This window comes from Cricetulus griseus, chromosome 2, assembly GCF_003668045.3.
Source record: "Cricetulus griseus strain 17A/GY chromosome 2, alternate assembly CriGri-PICRH-1.0, whole genome shotgun sequence".
Classification (NCBI taxonomy): Eukaryota; Metazoa; Chordata; class Mammalia; order Rodentia; family Cricetidae; genus Cricetulus; species Cricetulus griseus.
Window position 1 is genome coordinate 16,219,915 of NC_048595.1, and position 23,881 is coordinate 16,243,795.

Consider the following 23,881-nt stretch of genomic DNA (forward strand, 5'->3'; position numbering starts at 1 on the left):
TCTCTCTCTCTCTCTCTGTGTGTGTGTGTGTGTGTGTGTGTGTGTGTGCGCGCGCCGTGTGCGTGTGCGTGTGCGTGTGTGTGTGTGTGTGTGTGTGTGTGTGTGTGTGTGTGTGTGGCCAGCCCCACCCCGTACATTCATCCGTGGGTATGAAGAAGGTCAACACCACTACTTGGCTGTGGAGCATCCCACTGCCATGAGCATGGAAGAACAGTATCTCTTCCATATAGTGGTCTCACGTCTCTGAATAAATACCCAGAGAGGGACTGCTGCACCAGAAGCTGGATCCCTTTTGATATTTTGAAGCACCTCAATGCCGTTCACTGTCTAAGTGCTCATCTGTATCCCCAGATGTTCCTCCTCCACATGCTTGCCACCGCGGACTCTAACAACCCCATTCCTCCAGGTACATCCAAAGGAGAAGAAGTCAGTGTGACCCGCTACATTCCCTGTACGTCTAGCCACAGTAGCCAAGATCCAGACTCAACTGGGTGATGACTGGATAGAGAAAATGTGGTCTCGTTATAACCATTGTGCTGGTTGATATTGATATCGGCTTGGCAGGATAGCCTGGGAGACGCAGCTCTGGGCCTGGCTGTGAGCGAGTGTCTAGATGAGGCTACCTGAAGTGGGGCAACTCACCCTGAATGTGGGCAGCAGCATCCCATGGCTGGAATCCAGGACTGAATCCATAGGATAAAATGAGCTGAGCATCCATCCCTCTGATTGCAGGTGTAACCTGACCTGCTGCCTGGTGGCCTGTACCCTCAAACTGTGAGCCAGAATGAATACCTCTCGCCAGGTATTGTATTGTTACAGCAATACAAAAAGAAACAAATACGGGCACAATGGAATGTTATTCAGCCATAAAAAAGAATGAGATCCCGCCATCCGAGGCAGCGTGGATGAGCCTGGCAGACATTAGGAAGTGAAATAAGCCAGGCACAGAAGAACAAAGACCAGCACAGGCTTGTTCCCGTGTGAAAACTGAAGTTGCTCTCATGGAAGCCGGGAGTCGAGCGTGGTCAGCGGGGCAGGAAGGGGGTGGGGGGGAGAGGGTTGGGGAGAAGGGCTGGTTAACAGGTTCAGAAACAGCTGGGAGGATTGCTTTATCTAGCTAGCACAGCTGGGCGACCACTGCCTGCCGCCCACAGGAATTCACGCTAGCTAGAAGACTTTGAAAAGTCCCAACACAGGGATAGAGGCTAGCAAAGACGGGCATACCCATTTCCCTATGTGCTCACCAGGGTGCCAGCCAATCCCAACTGTCCCACGTGAATATGCACAGGTAGATGTCTCAAAAAAAAAAGTATAAGGACCTAAGAAAAACATGTAAATACAAATTTAAAACACAAACTGTGATGAAAGGGACAGAGGAAAACACTGGTCTCAGAGCCAACTCCTTGCTTCGTGAGAGGTCACAGCCCCATGCTGAGCAGCTGAGGAAGGGGGACACAACCTGATAGCTAAAAAGTCTTGTGGCTTTCCTGTCTTATTATAGGGGACACTATGCTGTGATCTCCCTGTGTCTCTGTGGGTTGAAATCATGACCGTCTCTCCAGCACAGAGGGCAACATTCCTTGCGTTTCTGGTCTGCATAATCTATGCTCTGCACTGTAAGAGATGGGAGAGAGAAAAGACAGAAAGAAAAGAAAGCTGATGTGGAGAGAAGGACCATAGCAGAGAAGGGGGAGGAAGGGGGAGAACAATGATGTGTGAAAAAAGCAAAAGGCTTAGGGTGGGACAGGAGGATGCTCAGGGTGGGACAGGAGAATGCTCAGCCGGGAAGGGAGGAGCCAAGGCTGTCAACTCTGTGCTTCCACCATATGGGTCCCAGGAATCAAACTCAGGTCATTGGGTTTGATGGCAAGCACGTTTACCTGATGTGCCATTTTGTGTCCCCTTCCCCAGGCTCACTCTGGACAACAGAGGAAGAGTATGAGAGTCAGGGGGACCCAGCCACAGGCCTGGGCTGTCCCCCTCAGTCTCATGACCCAGGACTGTGTGTGGGAGAAGCCATCCACCCACCCCCTCCCACAGCCAACCCAGAGTGCCAGCACCCATTTCCCCTTCCCTTCATACTGACCTGTGTTCGAATACCAATGGTTCTAGAAGGTCGCTGGCAGCTCCAGGACCAAGTTGTCCAGGGAATAATGAAAGTTCGTGGGTCCAAGGGCAAACAGGCGTTGGGTCACCAAGTGACACAGTGGACATGAGCAAGGAGGCCTGGGCCAAATGGCTATGAGATGAGGAAGAAGTTTGCTCTTTCTAGCAGATGGTATTTGAGGAACAGAGATAAAGAAAGTATCCATCCAAGTCATGAAGGAAGGCTTCTTGATGCCTGTAGTGAAGGAAAGCCATGGCATGATCCATGCCACCAAACTCCTTGCTGCACTGGACCTGAGCAAGTCACTGACTGCCCGTGGGGCTTGGATGGAGGTGATCTGACGTTGGCCAGGATCAGTTCAGTGGTATTGCAGGCTGGTCAGACAGATCTACATGAGGGCAGACCACTCAGTCAAGATCCTATCTAGCCTACTTGACAAGTGCCTTATCCTCTCAGGCTCCCCTTTTTCTCTGCTCTGTAAATCTTTAGCATTGCCCACCCTGGCTATCCCAAGAAGGTGGGGGAAGGGCGGATGCAATAACAATAGGGATATTATTTCTAATTTGCAATGTGTTCTTTTTGAGATGGGGTCTCCTACAGTCCAGGCTGATGACTTTGAATTCTGGATCTTTCTTCCTCCATCTCCCAAAAGCTGAGGTTATGGGCATGTACCACCATGCCTGGCTTTTAGTGTGTTTTCTTTCTAACCACATAACCATTCTGCTACATTGTGTACTCCTGTGGTCTTTGTTTTAAGATCACACACTCATCATCATTATCTAATTTCAGAATATTCCATCACCCTGAAATCTTCATTCCTCCCCCATCTCAGCCTCTAGTGACTACCAACGTCTTTTTTGTCTCTATGGATTTGTCTGTCCTGGGCATTTCAGATGAGTGGAGTCATGCACTGTGTCATCTTTTCATCTAGTCTTTTCGCTTAGCAGTGCTCCACATGGTAGCATGTGTGAGTACTCCGTTCCTTTCATGGCTGTATAATATCTGTGTGCTTATGTCACTCATTCACGTAGGATGATCCTGAGTGTACTTCAGTCCAAGACCAAGTACTCAAGTGTTCTCTAGGGCCAGAGCAGAACAGGCAAAGGAGCCCTGTTCAGAAAGAGAAGGTGTCAGTAGCTTAAGGAGCTCAGTGGCTGATCCTGTTCCTCCCTGAAGTGCCCAAGAGCACTCCAGAAATATTCTGAATTCTGAACATGGAGAATGATCGCTACCTATAGTCCAAGTACTCTACCACTTTCAACACAAACCACGGTTACTACATCCCCAGTGGAACTTGTGGTGGTGGTCAATAGGCATGGTGGGAGTGATCAACCAACAGTTGGGTAGAACTAAGATGGAGGGAGGGAGGGAGGGTTGCAAGTGTGAGTGAGTAGGTAGGAAGGGATGAAGAGCAGTGAAGGCGGGTGGATGGGTTGGCTGGTTTAAGGGTTGCTAGATAGAAGGTGATGGTGGCTCTGTGGATGAATAGATGCATGACTGGAAAGATGAATGGCTAGATGGATGGATGGGTAAAAAGATGGATGAGTGGGTGGGTAGGTGGACTGAATTAGGAAGGTAGTTGAATGGATTATTGGGAAGGTAGATGATAGATAGATAGATAGATAGATAGATAGATAGACAGACAGACGGGTGGGTGGATAGATAGATGAATGAGTAGAAGATTGGAAAGATGGATGGAAAGATTATTGGGAAGATGGATGAATGGATAAATGAATGATTAAATGTTGGTTGGATGGATGGATGTGAAGATGAACAGGAAATGGATGGGGGGATGAATGGGTGGATGGATAAAATGGGTGGATGAATGGACAGGTGGACAAATACATGAATGAACTGATGAGTCAACTAGAGGATGGGGTTTGGTGCTGCACTCTTGCCAAGCTACGCTGTACATGTGGAAGAGGCAAACTTCTGATCAGCAGAGAGTCCCAGCACAAGACACAAAAGCCAAGCCATCCGTTCCTCATGTGGTGACTCTTAAATAGTGGGAAGAAGTCATCTTTAAGCCTTGGAATTTCTGACTGAAAGGACCTCACTGTGCTCAGCTCTGGAGTTTAGTGCAGTGCTTAGCAGTTCAATCTCACTGTTGACTGAAGGAATGGCTTCAAGGAGTGAGGGAGTCTGTTTTCCACCCAGTATGTGAACTAGGAAAATGACATACATTTTGTAAATGAGGGAAGTGACTTCTAAAGTTGTCCAGAATGCCTAGGGGCAGAGCATGGAATCTCTGGAGACCGGAAGCCCCGAACTCTTCTCCACCCCTAGAAGACTTCCTGATTCTGTCAATCAGATGTGGACTTTCCAACCCTTAGATTTTATGTTCTCTTCTCTAGGACAAGGAGGTACCTGAACCTACCACATATCTATTTGAGGGTGGAGTGTGTGTGTGAGAGAGGGGGGGAGGGAGGGAGAAAGGAGAGAGACACAACAGAGACACAGGGTCTATTGTGAGCCAATTTATAAATAAAGTTTTATTGGCACATGGCCAGGTTTAGTCATAAATGCCATCTGTGACTGTTTTTAGGCTATAGAGGCAAATCAGAAGAGTTGCCTCAAATACTGAAGGCCTCAAAACCCCAGACTTACCATCTAGCCCCTCATGGAAAAATAGGGCTGACTTCCACTATGGAGAATTTTTTTCCCAGGTCCTGGCGGGTGCCTCCTTCTGCTCTTTAGGAATAATTCCCAAGCCTCCACAAAGATCTGATTATATTATCTTGTGTGGTTATGCCTTTGTGCGTATGTCCATGTGTATACATGTATGAGGTACATGATGAAAGCATATGAGGCTAAAGGTTAATGTTGAGCGTCTTCTCGACCACACACCACCTTGTTTTTGAGGCAGTGTTTCTCACTGAGCCTGGAGCTTACTGATTTGGTTGGCCTAGCTGGCTATGAGCCACAGGGATCCTCAGATCTCTGTCTCTCCAGAGCTGGGACCCCAAGCATGCACCACTGCACTCAGCTTTGTATGTGGGTCTTACGGACCTGAATTCAAGTCTTCATGCTTGTGCTGAGAACACATTTCTTGGCTGGCATTTCTCTTGCTGTGATAAAGCACCATGCCCCAAAAGCAAGTTGGGAAAGAAGGGGTCTATCTCATTTATGATGGACTTCCATATCATAGTCTGGCACTGAAGGAAGTCCAGGCAGAAACTCAAGGCAGGAACCTGGAAGCAGGAACTAAAGCAGAGACCATGGAGAATGCTACTTCCTGGCTTACTCCTCAGGGATTGCTTAGCTTGCTTTCTTATAGAACCTAGGACCACCTTCCCAGGAGCAGAGTCACCCACCATAGACTAGGAACTCCACATCCATCATCAATCAAGAAAATGTCCCCATAGAGTTGTATAAGAGGCTTTTTCTCAGTTGAGGTTCCCTCTTCTCAGATGACCCTAGCCTGTGTCAAGTGATGTAATACTAATCAGCACAAATGTTACCAACAAGGCCATCTCGCCAACTCCAGACACGACATTTTATTTTGCTTTTGAGACAGGTCTCACTTTGTGGCCCAGGCTGGCCTGGAGCTGGCCTGTCTCTGCCTTCTGAGTGCTGAGATTAAAGGTGTGAATCACCATATCTGGCCCAAGAAGATGAAAAATAAATCTTCTTTTTGAAGGCGTAATAACTATTTTGGGTTGTCAACTTGACTACATCTGGGATTAACTAAAACTCCAAAAATGGAAGGCATACGTCTGAGAGGGATTTCCACTTAATCTGAAATGGGACGATCTACTAATCCAGATCTCCGAGGTATGAGGACACACCTTTAATCCAGATCTAATCTGGGCCATAGCTTCTGCTGTAAGCCTATATAAGGACATGGAAGAAGGAAACTTTTGCCTTTTGCCTGCTTGCTCTCGCCTTGCTAGCAAGTCCATTCCTTCACTGGCTTACAGTCTATGTCTTTGGGATTCCAGTGTATACTGAAGACCAGTTCAACCTTGTGGACTGAGCAACTACTGGGTTCTTGGACTTTCCATTCACAGCCAGACAGCCGTTGTTGGATTAGCTGGACCACAGCCTGTAAGTCATTCTAATGAGAGAGAGAGAGAGAGAGAGAGAGAGAGAGAGAGAGAGAGAGAGATATTCTGTAAATTCTCTTACTCTAGAGAACCCTGTCTAATACAGAGGAGTTCTTGGTGGTCCTGAGGCAGGATGCTCTAGTCCAAACTTTGAAACCTACCACACAGAGCAGGGATAGGATTCAGGCTCCACATCTGGGGCTCTGGCTGTGGGTATGTTGCTTGGCCACTCTGACCTGGAGTGTCTTTATCCATGTGGGGACAACAATGCCTGCCAAGGGGCAACTTAAATGAGACAATCTCTAGGGGTGTCCCCTGGGACCAGACACAGACGGGTGCTCCCAATGGACAGCTCTGCCCTTCCTGCTTCCAGACACATACTCTCTCTCTGGACATGTCCATTTTTCCACTTCTCCAAATCTCCTTACCACCCCTGCCCCAGCCCTCAGCTCACCCCAGCCTCCATCTTTGATGGGACCCTGGTCCTCAGCAAGGAGAAGAGTACAGATGAGAAGCATGGAACCCTCAATCACGTCATCCTGAAGCTCCACTGCTTTACACATTTACTCTCAAAATATTTGCTTTCCGTGGCCACTATTTGCCCAGGGCTGACGTCAGAGGAGGACAATCAAGTCCCCACTAGTGCTTTCAAAGAGCAAGGTCAGCCTCACCCTGTCCCCTCCACAGTCCCATTCCCTGGCTCCTCAGCCTAGTCTTCTGACCTAACCACATGCCAGCCAGAGAGTGACTTAGCAGAACATGCTGGCAGGAGACCAGAAGAAAGGCAGGGTTTGGTCCCAGCCTGTGGCTGACCAGCCAGCCAATCCCAGGTCATCTGGTCCTCTCCCTGAGCCTCTCAGCCCTAGACAGCCAACTTCCTTAGCTCTGAAGCCTCTCACCCCATCAGGTACCACACAGTTCCATGTCTCTGGGACACCTAGCATCCCCAGGCTTAGGGACACCAGAAGTTCCCTGACTGTCACTCTGCCCTTACCTCTCCACTGCTCAACTAGTCCACAGCCATGAAAATGGCACCGCCTTTCCACCTGTCAGGCAGAAAATCAAGCTTCCCACCTCACCACATAGTCTGTAACCCTGAACCACTGAGGGGACACATGGGGGAGCCAGAGCCACAGTCAAGCTTCCTCACACAGGCCAGAGCTCCATCAAGCTGCAGAGCAGCCACCCATGCCCCAGGACTGGCTGTGTTTCCCAGGAAGAATCCCACACAAATTCAAAGGCAGAGACCTGTGAGGGCAAGCCAGGAATCACCAACCTTGTGGACGTGTGTGGCTGTGTCAAGGACACAGGAAAGCAGTTGGGCATGGATCCTGTACCTTCAAAGGACTCGGTAAGGGACAACCTGAAGTCCTTGCCGGAGAAGCTTGGGGCTTGTTCTGCTGAGACACAGCAATGGAGGCCAGGGTCATGGACCCAGAAGGCTGAGGGCTTAAACTCCAGGCAGACCACCGAGTAGCTGGAGAACCAAGAGGAAGCCACAGCCACTCAGAGCCTCAGTTTCCCCTGCTGTGTGATGGAGCTACTGTGGCAATGTTCAGAGACAGCCCCTCTGTCTGAGGCAGTTTTAAGGTCCTGCGGGCCCTTCACAGACATTAGCCTCCACCCCTGAAGAAGATCAGAGTACTAACTACAGCATAGAGACCGTCTGAGCTCAGAGCACAGTGTCTCTTACTATAGTCCCATAGGATAGACATCACTGTGTCCATTCTGTAGAGGAACAAACAGAGGCTCTAAGAAGTGAAGTATTTGCCCCAAGTTCCCCACAAGTCAGCACACTGAACTCCAGGTCTTTTTTCACTCCTGGCCAGGTCTCTGATACATCCTCTCTTTGGTTCGGCCCAAACTGTCTCTATACAGCTCTTGTGGTCCAGCAGGGTCTAGAAGCCATCCAGGTACTGGCTCAGAGTCTCGGAATCCAGACATCAGGCACGTGGACCCATTGGGCCAGCTCCTCATGAATTGCGGGCAAACTTCGCCACCAAGTGGCTACTGCAGGAGCGAGCAATGCATTGACTTTCGCAATGGCAGCACCTAGAGGACAAAGAACGCAACCTCTTTCCCTCACTGGTCACTGACTCCTTTATACAGACACAAGACTCTTAAATAATCCCATCATTTCAGCCTGTAAGGAAATTGAACCATCATTTAAAAGAACATTCTAGAAACACGGGGTCTTATTGAAGCTGGAGGTTGTAGAAGGTCAGCAGGGGGAGCCGATTAGAGCTCAGATCAGCACCCTCCCTGCAGCCCCACGGGGAAGCTCGGGGCTGGCTCACCACTCTGCACCTGCCCTGTTCCCCTTTGTTTCCCTGCTCTCAAGGGGTGTAGTAGGAGGGGCTGAGGAGGGGGAGTGACAGCAATAGGCACTTGAACTCTTGATGCTGTGTGACCCAGTCTTGCTCTTCCCTTGAACTCCTTGTCTATGGTACCCCCTTCTCTGCAGCCGTCAACGGGAAGTTAGCTAGGTTCTTCCCTTCCTGTGCATTCATGAGTGGCTTTGGGTGTCCACCATCTGCCTTCCCCAGCCACACTCCCGTTCAGCCACTGCTCTCTCCAGAGAGAGAGCACCAGGTCCTCCTTTTAGATGCCACACTACTGCCAGGGCCACCATCTTAATCCCTTACCACATCCCACTCTGGAGCACCCTTACACACACACACACACACACACACACACACACACACACACACACACACTAATACATATACAAACACACACACAAACACACACAATGTGGAGTCTTTGCTCAGCAAAGACAAACCCAGAAGGTCCCCCTGCCCTGGGTTCCCCACTCCCACCTCCTCCACCCATCATTCCTTCCGCCCTCCTTCACTCCCTCCCCAATTCCAGCCATCCCTGATGACAGGCTCCCTGCTGCAGATCCACCCTTCAGGACAGCTCTTTCTACTGTACCTGACACACTTCCTGGACAGTGGACCTGGGAAATAGGAGAGTGATGGCTGGGAGCAAGGCCTCTGCAGCCTGCTTATAGGGGCTTTGTGAGGTATTTGCTGGATGCGTGTGTATTTAAGTCCAGGTCTGTTGCATAATAGCAGCTCCATAAATAGTGGTGACCATTTGTTACTATTCCCCCACAGGACTGAAAATGGCCAGAGCAAAAATCCTGTCTTAACTATCATTATACCCCAGTAACCAGCCTGGGATCTGGCCTGCAGAAGTTTAACAGATCTTTTTAAATGGAGGGGATTATGGGTGGCTAGATGAAGAGAAAGGGCTGATGAGTGGGTCAGGATAGATGGATGAATGTATGGAATGATAGACAGGGATAGATAGATGGTATAGATGAGTGGGTGGGTGGGTGGATAGATGACTAGAATGGATGGCTAGGTGACTAGACAGATAAACAGACAAATGAATGGGTGGGTAGATGGACAGATGGCAGGATGGATAGGATCAATGGATGTATGAGAGGACACATGAGCAGATGGATGATGGATGTGATGGGGAATGTACTGTGTATGTTTATCTTATTGATTGTTAAATAAAATACTGTTTGGCCAATGAGACAGGAAGTTAGACAGGACTAGGAGTCAAAGAGGATTCTGGGAAATGTAGTAGAGAAGTGCTGATCCAGGCAGGAAGTGACATAGCAAGGAGACTCATTTAAGCGAAGGAGAAACAGGAAGGGCCCTCTTTTCCCCTCCACTCCTGCTCCAGCGGCACGATGTGATCCACCAGCAAGGAGGGACGAGAATAAGGCGTCCAATTGGATAAGTCTTATAAAATATATAGATTTATGATAATTAAGACTGAGCTAACAGATGAGAATCCTAGTCATTGGCCAAGCAGCTCTGTACCTAATACAAGTCTCTCTGTGTATTAATTTGGGCCCTAACTCAGGCGGGCAGCTGGCTTAAAGCGCACACATGGTGGTGGGGCTCGGTGGCTTTTGGTGGAAAGATTTATCATAACATAGATGGATGGACAGATAGATGAAATGACCTACAGATGGAAGAGGTGGATGGATGGATGGATGGATGGGTGGGTGGCTGGGATGAATGCATAGATGTATGGATGACTGGGATGGATAAATGCATGGATTCTTAGAAGAATGGTGGATGGAAGAATAGGATATATGGAATGATGGTTAAATGGCTGCAGGGAAGGATGATTCGTTTGTTTGATGAATGGACAGATAGATAAACTGAGTTGGTGGGATAGCAGGAAGACAGATGGGTGTATGGATGTATGGAAGGATGCCTGGATAGCTGGCTCAAAGAATCAAGGAGTGAGTTGGATGCACGAAATGATGGTTGAAGGGATGAATGGTTGAATGTGTGGAGGGGTGGTTGAATGTGTAAATGGATGGTTGAAGGGATGGGTGGTTGAATGTGTAAATGGAGGTTGAGTGTGTGGATGGATGGTTGAATGTATAAATGGATGGTTGAATGTGTGGATGGATGGTTGGATTGTGCATGGGTGGTTGGATGTTTGGATGGGTGGTTGAATGTGTAAATGGATGGTTGAATGGATGGATGGTTGAATGGATGGATGGTTGAGTGTGTAAATGGATGGTTGGATGTGCGGATGGGTGGTTGAAGGGATGGATGGTTGAATGGATGGGTGGTTGAGTGTGTGGATGGGTGGTTGAATGTGTGGATGGGTGGTTGGATGTTTGGATGGATGGTTGAATGTGTAAATGGATGGTTGAATGGATGGATGGTTGGATGTTTGGATGGGTGGTTGAATGTATAAATGGATGGTTGAATGTGTGGATGGATGGTTGGATTGTGCATGGGTGGTTGGATGTTTGGATGGGTGGTTGAATGTGTAAATGGATGGTTGAATGGATGGATGGTTGAGTGTGTAAATGGATGGTTGGATGTGCGGATGGGTGGTTGAAGGGATGGATGGTTGAATGGATGGGTGGTTGAATGTGTGGATGGGTAGTTGGATGTGTAAATGGATGGTTGAATGGATGGATGGTTGGATGTTTGGATGGGTGGTTGAATGTGTAAATGGATGGTTGACTGGATGGATAACGTGGCTAAACAAGGAAGAATGAACATCAAGAGCTGTTTATCCACTAATTAGACAGATACATTTGGAGGACTTTATAAAAGTGTTGTCCCTTAACCCAAACCACAGAGATGTTTCTATTTTTATTTATTTCTTAGGTGAGAGAACTGACTCAAAGACATGAAGACATCTGCCGGAGAACAGTGGTGACAACATTGATGATGAAGAGAGTATTCAAAGTGGCTTCTGTATTCAGCAAACCCAAGACACTTCTGCTCCACATGTCTTCCTGGTGTGGGGAGTGGCTGTGACCAGCATTGGGTAAAGCAACACCAGAGCCTACCCAGGTTACTGGGTGCCTCAGGTAAACCCCACAAGAAGCCAGGTGGTTGCCTATCACACCATTAGGAAAATGAAGGGAAAAAAAGCCCAGGAATTGTGAAGAAGCTGTCCTACCTCCTGGATGCTGAAGGTATCTGAGGCAGAACCTCCCCAGGATGGCAGTGGCCTGGGGAGGCACACAGGAGAGGCGAAAAGACTAGGCACCCATAGATGTTTGATGGGTAGTGCGAGTCCTGGGTGACCAGGGATTGTAACTGTCCTTAATAGCATAGTGCTGTGCTATTAAGGTCACCACCTGATCACACATAATAAAATTACACCAGAGCTTCACCGCAGCTGGCAAGCCAGACATGGCCACAAGGTGGCACCATTGGCTGAGAAACTGATGTTGAGTTTGGCTGGGACCGACTGGTCTGAAGGGCTGCTACTCTTAACCCACCAGATAACTGGTCAGGCATCCATGTGATAGTCTGTGTTTCAGAAAATCAGTTTCAAGAATCTCCAGCTAAAATACAGGGTCTGTCCTTTCAAATCAGATGTCACTCACACTCAGATGAGATCAAAGCTTCAAAGTGAATCCACCAGAGTGCCCATAGCCTCAGGAGAGTGGGTCAGGGCATGCCATGCACAGACCCCAGCAGATATCTCCCTCCCTCCCTCCCTCCCTCCCTCCCTCCCTCCCTCCCTCCCTCCCTCCCTCCCTCCCTCCCTCTCTTCTTTCCTTTTGCCTGGGTCTCATAAAGCCATGGCCAACTTCAAACTCACTAAGTAACTGAAGATGGCCTTGAACTTCTGCTGCTCCTACCTTCACTTTCCAAGCTGGGATTACAGGCATGGACCACCTGTGGTACTGAGGATAAAATCCAGAGCTTTGTGCGTGCTGGACTAGCATCTGAGACACTGCTGAAGAGCTAGACAAGTGGCTCTCAACCCGTGGGTTGCATATCAGACATTTACATCACGATTCATAACAAAAGCAAAATTACAGTTATGAAGTAGCAACAATAATTTTATGGCTGGGTCACCACAACACAAGGAACTGTATTTAAAGGTCATAGTATTAGGAAGGTTGAGAACCACTTCTCTAGACCTTTCTACTAGCCCGATAGGTTTCCTCTGTGGCTAGGTCTGTCCAACCAGATACAGGCTGCCTCCAATGGGGAATTATTTCCTAACACAAGTGCCCCTGAAGTCTTACACCGTCATTGCCATACCTAAGGGTGTCAATCTGGAGGCCAGGTTGGCCAGAGAGCATCCTGGGGCATTTGATTTGCTACATTTGGCCTATATCATTCCATCCTTCTGGCTGCTGAGGTAGGAGGTTCCATCTCCATGTGACAAGCACGTTCCCAAGCTCAGAGGGTGGCGGGGAGTAGGTCTGCCTTGCAAGGTTGGTATGCAATCGGGCTGCGAAACCAGAACAGGTCTGTCCAGCTCCTGGGCTGCATCCTCATGTTGCATACCTGTTGTTATGGCCAGGGCAGAGAGAAACGGTCAAAGTCCTGGGTTCTCAGAAAACAGGCTGCCTACGTAGAGACTGTGAAGGCACCAGGTGAAAACAACCTACATATGAGAATACTGGGCCATGGATCATTTGGAAGAAAGCTTGTTTTGTAGGCACAAGGCTCTGTATTCTATCCCCAGCACTAAGTGTGTGTGTGTGTGTGTGTGTGTGTGTGTGTGTGTTAGTTTGCTAGCTGTGCATGGTGGCTCTACTTGGAGCATCCAGCTGAGAGGCAGGTCTGCCTTGGGTTTGAGAGGTGGGCCCTGGGGAGAGATTAAGGCATTGAAGGGCTAGCTATATGTATGGCTCGCTGCTGGCTAAGACAGGTTGTTCAGTCCTCTGAACCTCCATTATAGACATGTATATGTTGACATTGCCCATGTTGTATGTCTGTGAACAGCAGAAGAGTAGGAGGCATCAAGCATAGGTCCTTCCCTTGTGAACTTTCCACCTGCTGTGTATTCATTCCTGCCATGCCCAGGACCACACGGCAAATGAGTGGCAGAGCAGCCTCAATCCACGTGGCCAGCCTGACCCTTAAATCCTGTCTTGAGGAAGAGCAAGAAGTCAGCATGATTTGGCAGTAGAAGCCTGGGTCCCGCCTCCTCTCGCCGCCCCAGTCTTGATGGATGCATCCCACCCTGGTGGGTTTAAAGGAGCACTGCCCTTTCTGCACCATCCATTTCCTGTTTGCTAATGTGATATTTGATGCTGATTTTGCCACCTCTGTGAACGTTAACTGAGCCCACAGCCATGTGGATTTAGGCACACAGAATATGAAGAAGGTCGGTATGCTGTTCCTGTCTCCACAGGTATAGGGAGAGAAAAGCAAGTGTGGGGTGTCAGCACTGGGAGAGGGGGTCTCAGACTAGTGAGAGTGCCAGGCAGGCCCTGCTGGAGGATGTGACCGCAGACCTGCACCTTTGAGGCAGAGGGCTGGCAGGGAAAGAAGAAACAGGAGGCAGGAGTGGCGGTGAATTGCTGTAATCTCAGCTCTTGGGAGGCTGAGGTGGGAAGATCGCAAATTCAAGGTTGGTCTGGACAACTCAGCAAGTCCCTGTCTCAAACGAAACTTTAAAAGTTTGGAGTGGGTCCTGGGGTTGTGGATGTTGCTCAGTGCTAGCTTGATGTGTGTAAAGGAAATCCCTGGGTTCAACTCCTGCTAACTCAGGGAGAAAAAAGAAACAGAGGGCGAGGGAGAGAAGGAAAAGGAGGAGGAAGATAAGGACGAGAAGAAAAAGTAGAAAGAGGAGAAATAGGGGGAGGTGATGGAGGGGGAGGTGATGGGGGAGGGGATGGAGGGGGAGGGGATGGAGAGGGAGGGGATGGAGGGGGAGGGGATGGAGAGAAACCTTTTAGGCTGAGGGAACAGAATGTGCTGAAGCCCAGAGGCCAGGCAAGAAAGAACAGCATTCCCACCAGGGCCCAAAACAAAGCTGAGGTTTAAGCTGGGCAAACCAAGAAGCACTTGACCTGTGTGAGGTAGCTAGTCCCCTCTAGTATGATGGCTACCCCAAGGATACATGACAACTGGGCCAGAGAAGTTGGCATGTGATCAACCACTGTTTGCTCACACTTCCAAACAAGACTAGAGTCAGTGGCATCTAGAAAGTGGCTCTCAGAGTCTGGTGGAGACTTGTGCTTTGAGCTGCTGGGGATAGGAATTCATCCTGCACTGGGGAGCCAAGCCTGGAAGGGAAGCCTGGTATCACGCTGTGTCCTGAGACTCACCAGAAGCAAAGCCAGGTGCCCAGTGAAGGCAGACATTCAGTCCAGCCCCACCTGTTTAATCTTGGCTGGTTTAATACAGTAGAATTGTAATCACTGCCAGGGAGAGAAGCCAGACACTGTGGCCTTTGAAGCCTCTGGGGCTGGGACTCCTTGGGTGAAGAGGTCTCCGCAGTGGCCTTTGTGCCCATTTGGATGCTCCCCTGAAGGTCATTAGCACCAAGGCCATTAGCTACACTGCGTCTCTGGGAGGCCAGGGATATTTGCTGGTTATTGGATGATATTTCTTCTCAGGATCCTCTGGGGGCCTGTATCACTCAGAAGCCAGGAAGCCTGCATTGCTCAACCATTGATGTCAGCTGCTCCCAGCAGCTCTTGCTCAGCAGGTGTATCCCTACTTTGACAGGGAGTCTCTGCTCCTCAAGAAAAGATAGAGGTGGATTTGAAGGGGGCTGGGTCTGTGGCCAATGTGTTTGAGAGTCACTGGGCAGTTCTAGCAGCATCCTCATGAGCTTAAGGTTTCAGTTGCCGGCAGGCAATCACCAGTCACATACTATAGGTGGCACTCAGCCACTCAGCTGCCCACCCTGATGCCCACCTTCCCTTAGCCCCCCCATCTCAACACATAGCTGAGGGTGGCTTCCAACGCCCCATCCTCCTGCCTCTGTCTCCTAACTGCTGGGATTAGGTGTGTGTGCTGCCACTCCTGGCTTTCTCCATCTACTTTCTCTCTCACCCCTCACTCTACCCTGGTCCAAGCAATAGTACTATCAAGCCAGGATTGTCAGCAGTCTCTGAGGAGTTCCGAGCTGCCAGCAAGCCTGCGATGCTCCTGTGTTGGTTGGTGTTGACTGTTGACCTGTTAGACTCTAATATCACCTGGGAAGAAGGCCTCCTGATAGGCCTGTGTGTTTAGGGGTATCTTGATTGTGTAAGTTAGACGAGAAGACCTGTCCCGTGATAGGTGGTCCCAGTTCCAGACTGGGATCCTGGACTATATAAATGGGGAAAGCATTTTGATCAGCAGCAGGCATCATGGCTTTCTGCTTCCTGGCCACAGATGTGAGGGAACAGCTTTAAGCTCTTGCGGCCTTGTCCTGGGAGCCTTCCTCCATACAGAGAGGCTATGGAAAAGGAGGCGTGGTCTCCAGAGAGAAAGAGACAGAACTGAGGTTCTCAGGCTATGCATTGAACCCTTGCTGGGTACTGTGGCAGCTATTTTAATTTCCATAATAACCAGAGGTGGACATTTGCCCCAGTGAATAGAGGGAATCCGTAGATGTCTTAGAGGCAAAGTGGTCAATGGAGGAGAGTGGAGGGTTGATAGGCAAGGCTGAGTCCGATGCCTGAATTGACCACCTACCCTGAAGAAGTTTCTAAACTTATCTATCACCAATTTCCTTGTCTTTAACATGATGTAGAAAACCCTAAACTGCTGGGTGCGGTGGCAATCCCAGCGCTCAGGAGGCTGAGGCAGGAGGATAGGTACAAGTTTAAGACTAGACTGAGCTATACAGTAAGACTGTCATGAACTAGATGCCTCCTGAATCCTTTCTAGCAAATGGGCAGTGAGTGCTAAGTCTGTCATGGAAAGGGGGTCTTAGGTTCAGACAAACTCTCAGGCTGTGTCTGGATGCTAGAGAGAAGCCCACTCCAACCCCTGGGAAGAAACAGTGACTAAAGCAATCTAGGAGGCTGAAGAGGAGCAGGGAGGGACCATGCAGGGTCCTGGCAGGTCTCTGAAGCCATTATACGTGGTTCTAGACTGAGTGCCTCCCAGGATGCCTGTGTTCAGCATTCACTCAACTTTGGCTAAGGTTTTTGTTTTGTTTTTGGCAGGTACTCATGTACCTTTACCCAAATTCTAATCCTCCTAACTCCTTGGATTATAGGTGTGAAACATGTCAACTCTAAAACAACTCTAAAAGTGTGTGTGTGTGTGTGTGTGTGTGTGTGTGTGTGTGTGTGTTTCACGTGTGCAGCGGTGCATGCGTGGAGAACAGATTTTTGGAGTCAGCTCCCTTTTTCCACCATGGGACCCAGGGATCAAATCCAGGCCATCGAGCTTACCCAGCAAGCACTTTTACCTGCTGAGCCATCTCGACAGCCCCGAACTTCTAATAACTGGGCCAGCTTCAGAAACGCGAGGTCACAGACACCACTGAAATGAAAGTAAAGCCCCTGAGGCCTGCTCCCTCTCATTGGCCACAGAATCACACAACAGCTGGCACACAGCAGGGGCTCAATAAATAATCAGTGGAATCAATGTGTATGTAGTCAGTGGGAAGATGACTGGTGGAGTTGGGTCGATTACAGGAAGTAAGCTGGACCCAAAGCTCTATATGATGGAGAGGTGTGTGCACACCTCTCCACAGAGTGATGCATCCCTGATCTCAAGCAGACATGTGTTGAGAGTCCCTGCTCTCAAGGGACTGACAGTCCCTCATGGAGAAGTGGATTATAAACAGATACAACCACACAGTATGAAATAAGAGGTGCTCGGAAGAAAAGCAAAGCCAGCCAGGCCAGATGGCTCAGTTGGTGGAGCGCTTGCTGTGGAAGCATAGGGACCTGAGCCCATGAAAAAATACAGGTGTGGTGTACCTGCCATCCTAGTGCTGGAAGTGGGGGACAGGAGGAGCCATGGCGCTTTCTGGTCAGCCAGTCTAGCCAAACTGGCAAGTTCATCAAGAGACCCTGTTTCAAAAAATATATAGTGGAGAGAAATTGAGAAAGACGCCCAGTGCTGACCTCTGACCTACAGAGAGAGAGAGAGAGAGAGAGAGAGAGAGAGAGAGAGAGAGAGAGAGAGAGAGAGGGGGAGAGAGAGGGGGGAGAGAGAGAGAGAGAGAGAGAGAGAGAGAGAGAGATGGAGAGAGAGAGAGAGAACAAGATAGGCTAAATGGGTGGTGCAGCTATGGCTAAAATGGCTAAAAACCTCTCAAGAAGATGGTATACAAGCCTGGTATGATGGCACCCACCCATAACTCTAGGACTTGGGAGGCTGAGGCTAGAGATTCAGAGTCCTAGGCCTGCCTGGGAGACTAAGTGAGATCCTAGCTTTAAAAAGAAAAAAAAAAAAAGAGCCATTGGGGCTTGGGGCGTAGCTCAGTGGTGGAACACTTGTCTGGCATGTGTGAGGCCCTGGGCTCAAGCCCTGACACCCCGAAATAAAAAATGATGGCATTTGAGCAGAGACATAAAGGAAGCCATGCGGATATCTGAGGCAGGAGATTTCCTCCACACGCGGAATAGTTGAAAGAAGCACGAAGGCATTTCATCCGGTACCCAGGCCCCAATTTCAATCGACCGAAACAAAAGAAAGGCTCTTTGAGGTGCAGACCTGAAAGCAGAACAGAAATACACTCCACATGAAAGGCAAACCTTTGCTTAATCTGTTTTCGCTGCTATTGAAATCTTAAGTGCCTCCTTTACGGCAGATGGCTCAAAACCTGCCGGGGAGAGCGATGCTTTAGAAATACAACTCCAAATGAAAAACAAAACAACATCGAAGATAGCCATGATAATAGCCTCGCATGAAATAACTGCAAGTTGTGAGCGCTCTGCTTGATGAGATTAAACAGTTGGAGGCAAATGGTGCGGAGCTCAGTAGAGGAAAATATTCTGATAAATCATTGCAAGGTCCCAAGTGGAAGCATAACCCACAGAGATGTTCTTTGGGGGATCATCGGCTCATTCAGGAAATATTAGCTGGGCACAGTAGTGAATGCCTGTAATACCAGCACCTGAGATGCTGAGGCAGGAGGATTCAGTCAGTCTGGACTCCATGGCAAGACTCTCTCCGAAAAGGAACTGCTATTGAGGAGCCAGGTGTCTGCAACACTTGTGCTTGCTGACTTGAAAAATGAACTGAGGGTATGAGTTAGCATGAGGCTCAGTTAGCAGAGCACATGTCTGGCATTCACGGTGTCCTGGTTCCATCTTCAGCACTGGGCCTGGTGGTGTGTGCTGGGGAGGTCAGAGAAAAAGGATAATAAGTTTGAAGTCATCCTCTGCTCTGCAGTGAATTGGGCTCTGCGTGTAGCCTGGACTACCTGAGATCCTAGCTCAAAAAGATTAAAAAAGCAAAGATGAATGGAACTCATATCTGTTCTTCTGAGGTTTCAGTCTGGTCCCAGGCTTATCATTTGATTTAGTATTTTAGTCTTCAATCTCATCTTTTACTCTGTCTTTTATTTCCTGCTCTATCCCTCTTATCCCATAAGTATGATTCTCGGGCTCTCTGTCATTTTATCCGTGCTTATAGATGCTTTTACATTTTGAGCACACAGCCACTTAGCTAAACAACTTTCTGTATTGTCTAGTGTGTGTTTTGTAAACAATTGACACTAAATGACTAAATCTGCCATTCTTTTTCCTTGAGGTCTGCTGATGTTGACTGACATGGACTTGGTCCTTTTGACAGTGACACTGAGTTCTTCAATCATGCACATTATGTTTTATTGAATAATTCCCTACTGAAGAACATTGAAGCTACTTCCAAGTGTGCTGGTGTAACAACGCTGTGACTTATTTCTGGGAGTTTAGGTCAGACGTTTCCCTAAGGTTGGAACACAGCTGTCATCTGTGATATAAAGTGTGGTGATATTTTGTTTATGATCTAACAAATAAAAGCTTGCCTGAAGATCAGAGTGCAAAGCTAACCATACTAGTTAGCCATAGAAGCCAGACAGTGGTGGCACATACCTTTAATCCCAGCACTTGGGAGACAGAGGCAGACAGATTCTTTCTCAATTTGCAGCCACTCTGAGCTACACCAAATTGATTCAGTCTAAAGAGAAACACCTCATGAAAACTTAGGATCCCAAACCCTTAATCCCAGCACTAGAGAGGAATATAAGGCAGGAGGAGACAGGAGCTCAGGGGCAGTCTGAGGAACAGTGCAGTCTGGAGATGCAATCTGAGGACAGGATCGCCTTTTTGGTCTGAGCATTGGTAGAGGTGAGAACTCGATAGTGGCTGGCCGCTTTGCCTCTCTGATATTCAGCTTTAACCCCAATATCTGTCTCTGAGTTTTTATCATTAAGACCTACTAGAACTTGTGCTACAATAAAGTGGTCCATGACGCTACTAAACACCATGTGGCTATACTGCTTTCCAAACTGGCTGGACCAGTTTTCACTCCTTGCAGCAGTGTGTTGTGTCTGCTGGTTTTCTCACTGTGACAGGAACAGCTTGGTCAGGGAAAGGTTTGTTTGGGTTCGTGGTTTCAGAGGGATTGCAGCTTGTCTCAATGGGGGAATCCACAACAGCAAATGTGATTTGTTCTGTGGCAGCAGGAGCATGGGGAGGTGGTGTGGATCAAGAAGCCGAGGGTGGAATGAAAAGCGGGGCCAGTTAGGGTTACTACTGCTGTGATGAAATACCATGGCCAAAAGCAACTTGAAGAGGCTTCATCTTCCACACCACTGTTCATAAACATCAAAGGAAGTTAAAAAGGGAACACAGGCGGGGCAGGAACCAGCCTCCAGGTTGATGCAGAGACCAAGGAGAAATGCGCTTAGTGGCTCGCTTTCTATGCAGGGTGATTTTTATAGAACTCAGGACCACCAGCCCAGGAGTCCTACCCACAATGGACTGTGCTCCTCCCAATCAGTCTTTAGTTAAGAAAATGCCCTAAAGGCTTGCATGAAGCTTGATATTATGAAGGCATTTTCTCATTTGAGGCTCCCTCTTCTCATATGACTATCGCTTGTGTCAAGTTGACATAAAACTAGCCGGCACAGCCAGTATACGACCCTTAAAGGCCCATCTCCTGTGACACACGCCTCCACCAACCAGACCCTACCTCCTAAAATTGCCACAGCCTTCCAAAACAGTGCCACTAGCTTGTGTTCTTACCCATGGCAGGTGGGAAGACTCTCCCATCCTAACACTCCACCCCAAAGCATAGCCACTGCAAAATGCATTCTGCCTGATTTTTAAAAGTCCTCATGGTCCCAAGAGTGCCAGCACCATTCAAAAGTTCAGACTCTTCAGAGATCTAAGGCAAACTTTGAGCTGTAAGCCTCTGTAAAAACTTAAAACTTTCCCAATATACAATGGCACAAAGTAAACATTATGACTCCAACAGTGAAGAGTGGGGAACAACTCATGTAGCCAAAGATGGTTGTGAACCCCTGATCCTTTGGCCTCACCTTTCAAGTGCTGGCATGAGAGGTGTGGACCACAACATCTGACTGCAGGACCTTTTGAAGGATTTTATGGGGAGGGGTGTTTCTGAAACAGGGTCTCACTATGTAGCCCTGATGGACCAGAAACTCACTATAAAGACCAGGCTGGCCTCAATTCACAGAGATCTACCTGCCTCTGCCTCCTGAGCATTGGACTTAGAAGCACACCCAGCTCTACTGTAGACATTTAAAAAAAAAAAAAGATTATTTATGTATTTTATGTATTTGAGTGCTCTTTCACCTTTATGCCAGAAAAGGGCACCAGATCTCATTACAGATGGTTGTGAGCCACCATGTGGTTGCTGAGAATTGAACTCAAGACCTCTGGAATCGCAGCCTGTGCTCTTAACTGCTGAGTGATCTCTCCAGCCCCATACGCTTTTGATAGAGAAAATGTATCAGCGTAAGAAAGCTACTTTAACTACAACTTGATTTTTTTCCCTGTATCTATTATAATTTTTCTCTAACAAATATTGGTAGATTCATCTGATTCTAAATAAACCCTACTGTGAATTTTTAATTGTGAATTTCCCATTTGTAGTTAGAGGCTGATTTATAAGTCTTCTCATACTGTACCTATTTTGTTATAATTTGGTTTAACTAGATTTAACAATTAATTGGGAGACTGTGTCCTTTATTCTCTGTAAAACCTTTGAAGAAATAGAAACGAGTTGTTCAGTAGAAGTTTGGTAGAATTTGCCTGCAAAATCTCCCTGGCCTGATGACATTTTGATTAAGCCTGGGGATGGTTACTGACTGTGTTTGAATGGAAATAGTGGCAATTTTTAATAGGCACTCAATAATTAAATTATTGAATGAATGAATGAAGCAAAGAATGTGTTAATCCATTTTATTTGCCTTGTACTTACTTTGGTATTTCACAATTTTTCCCCAAAGAATGAATCCACTGTTTTCGATTTTCACAAAATGTTGACCCTACCATGGTCAACTGCCTCTCTTGAAGTTATTTTGATAACCTCCGTCTTTCATTACTCAGTCACACATTTCAGGGGAGACTGGTCTACCCAGTTTTGGAGAGGACCCAGATTCAGCTTCTGTGGAAATGGTGGCCCCTTTTCTAGCCAGTGACAGGGTTAGATGTGAATGTCAGATCCATGGAAGCGGAAGACATGCAAGGGAAGGGCTCAGGGGACAGATTTTAAGGAAAGAGGATTTTCTTTTCTTTATTTTTTGATTCTATGACAAAAATAGGAAAGCAGAATGAAAAAAAAAAAAAAGAGCCCTTTTCTGGTATCGACCATAGCGGTAATGATGTGAGATCTGGACCTTCTGTAGCCATCTTGTGTCTCAGAGGAGAACTGGTGTACAGACTAAGATAATGCACTGAGGACAGAAAGAAACTTGGCTTTGATGACTTTAACACAAGTCCTTGAGTTACATTACTTTGGTGCCTCTTGTTGCTAGAGAGGTAACAGACTATTTTTAAAACAGTTTAGCTAATTATTTCTTCTTCTTCTTCTTCTTCTTCTTCTTCTTCTTCTTCTTCTTCTTCTTCTTCTTCTTCTTCTTCTTCTTCTTCTTCTTCTCCTTCTCCTTCTCCTTCCTCTCCCCTTCTCCTTCTTCCTCTTCTTCATCACCATGACATCCCCATCACTGCAGCTCAGAGCATCCTGCAACAGCAAAACTCTTGCCATTGTGTACAAATGTTTCTATAGCAGCTAGCTATTCTTTTATTTTCATGTATCTACACAGTGTGCTATGTGTGTGCAGGTGCTGCAGGAAGCCAGAATAGTGAATCAGATCCCTTGGAGCTGGAGCCACCGGAGTTTAAGTGTTGGTTCCCAGCTGAGTCTTCTGCAAGAGCAGATGAGCTCTTAACTGCTGAGCCACCTCTCCAGCCCCATCCTGTGCTCCATGTGCTCGCCCTTTGTCAGGAATTGCCCCTCTTCAGCTCTTTGTTTAAAATGTACTGAGGGCACACCCCAGATCGAATATGGAGGTCAGAGAACCACTACCTGGAGTTGGTTCTCCCCTTCTGCCATGGGTCCCAGGGATTGAAGTCATGGCATTAGGCTGGCCTAGGGAGCATCCTTACCTACGGTGATGGTTAGTTTTGGTCAACTTAACAGAAACAAGAGTTAGCTGGGAGCACTGTCTTGATTGAAGATTGATGTAGAAGGGGCCAGCACTCTGAGGATCCTGCTGCCCATGGGCAGGTGTCCTGGGAGGTGTATTAATTGTAGCTAAACTGACAGGAGCCTGGAAGCTAACCAGTAAGTAGCATTCCTTCATGGCCTCTCCGTCAGTTCCTGCTTCCAGGATCCTGCCTTGAGTGTCTGACCCGGCTTCTCCCAGTGATGGACTAGGACAACCTGCAAAGTGCAACAGGTCCTTCACTTCTGTCTTAGTTACAGTTTCTATTGCTGTGAAGACACAGCAATGATCACAGCAATTCTCTGAAAGGAAAACATTTGGTTGTGGTGGCTCACTTACAGTTCAGAGGTTCAGTCCGCTATCATCATGGTGGGACACGGCAGCCTGCAGGCAGACATGGTGCTGGAGAAGGAGCTGAGAGTTATTATATCTTGACTCACAGGCAACAGGAAGTGGTCTGTCTCGATGGGCGTGGTTTGAGCATATATGAGACCTCAAAACAGGCTCCACAGTGACATACTTCCTCCAACAAGACCATACCTACTCCGACAAAGCCACGCCTCACCTCTCATTAGCGCCACTCCCTTTGGGGGCCATTTTCTCTCAAGCTGCCACACCTCCACAAGCTGCTTCTGGTCACAGTGTTTTAGCATAGCAATGGAAAATAAGCCAAACACCCACTGAACCAAGTCAAAAACCCTTCTTTAAAAAAAACAACTGTTAATCCCAGTTATTGTTCCTCCCCCACAGCTGACAATGCCTTTAGTTATCCTGTTTTCTGTCTTCAATTCACTATGCTTTTCACTCCTTTTAAAATTGACACTTAACAAGTGTACCATTTATG

At 47.9% G+C, this 23,881-nt stretch overlaps 1 long non-coding RNA gene across 1 annotated transcript; it reads right to left on the bottom strand.

Annotated features, from left to right (window-relative positions):
* Positions 1-21,758: 21,758 nt before the first annotated feature.
* On the bottom strand, positions 21,759-23,467 carry LOC107978461. The gene is made up of 2 exons (XR_004768139.1): positions 22,979-23,467; positions 21,759-22,553 (listed from the first exon to the last, which is right to left on the bottom strand). It is a non-coding gene; the product is annotated as an uncharacterized LOC107978461 (long non-coding RNA).
* Between the last annotated feature and the right edge of the window lie 414 nt (positions 23,468-23,881).